This window comes from Mus caroli, chromosome 3 (genome assembly GCF_900094665.2).
Source record: "Mus caroli chromosome 3, CAROLI_EIJ_v1.1, whole genome shotgun sequence".
In the NCBI taxonomy this organism is placed as follows: domain Eukaryota; kingdom Metazoa; phylum Chordata; class Mammalia; order Rodentia; family Muridae; genus Mus; species Mus caroli.
In genome coordinates, this window is record NC_034572.1 from 90454171 (window position 1) to 90455227 (window position 1057).

The window sequence follows — 1057 nt, forward strand, 5'->3', positions numbered from 1 at the left end:
TTTCTTTCTTTCTTTCTTTCTTTCTTTCTTTCTTTCTTTCTTTCTTTCTTTCTTTCTTTCTTTCTTTTTCTTCACACGAAAGGACAATACTTATTTAAACAGAGCTCGAGTGGGGTAACTATGATATCATCAGAGTGCACAGAGGAAAAGGGAGGAAGAACCAAATGTGACTCAGTCAGTGGCACTTCCACACCTTTACTGTTTGATCTATCCTGCGAGTAACCACATAGGGTGCCGTCTTATGGAAATCCATGCGCACTGAAGATCTTCATGCATCGCTTGTTATTGTAATCCCATACACAGAGAGGCTTATCACCAGCACAACTCAAAATAAACTTCCCCCGAGAATGGACCAGAACTCCACCTACTCCGTTATCATGGCCCGCAAGAGTCATAAGGCACATGCCAGTACTGACATCCCACATCTTAATAGTTTTGTCTCTGGAACAAAGAAGGGTCTAGGCTTGCCACTTCTTCTTAGTCTCAGATCCTGTTGGTTCAGAGATGGAAGAATACGAACACTCTGGAGCCCAGGAAATGCCTTCCACCACATGTGCGCATTCTTGGAGCTCAGCCTTGCGTTCCTTTGTTGCTACAACCCACACACGGACACCCATTCTCTGTGTCCTGTGAATGTCTTCACACAGTAGCCAGTTTGCACTTCCCACATTTTTATAGTTTTATCCCTTGAAGCAGACACTATATGATCTCCATTAGGCATGATGGCTACTGAAGAGGCACTGTGGTTGTGTTTGTGGCTCTGATGCACTCAAAACCCTGAAAAATTCCATAATTTAATCATCACATCTGCAGAACAGAAAGCCAGAAGCTTGCACTGTGGTCAAAGGAAAACTCCTGTACAGAGTCTGTATGGCCCTTGAGAGTTCACTCAAAATACCCAGTCTCATAATCCCACACCTTGATTGTAGCATCGTCTGAAGCAGAGACCATAACACTGAACACAGGATGGATAATGACTCCAGTAACTGGACTCGCATGACCAGTCGATGAGTATTTCTCAGGTGGACAGTGAATCCATTCTTTTTTTTTTTTTTTT

General features: G+C 43.2%; 1 pseudogene; it reads right to left on the reverse strand.

Annotated features, from left to right (window-relative positions):
• Nucleotides 1-175: 175 nt before the first annotated feature.
• The window catches only part of LOC110291882, a 1260-nt pseudogene continuing 378 nt past the window's right edge, over nucleotides 176-1057 (reverse strand).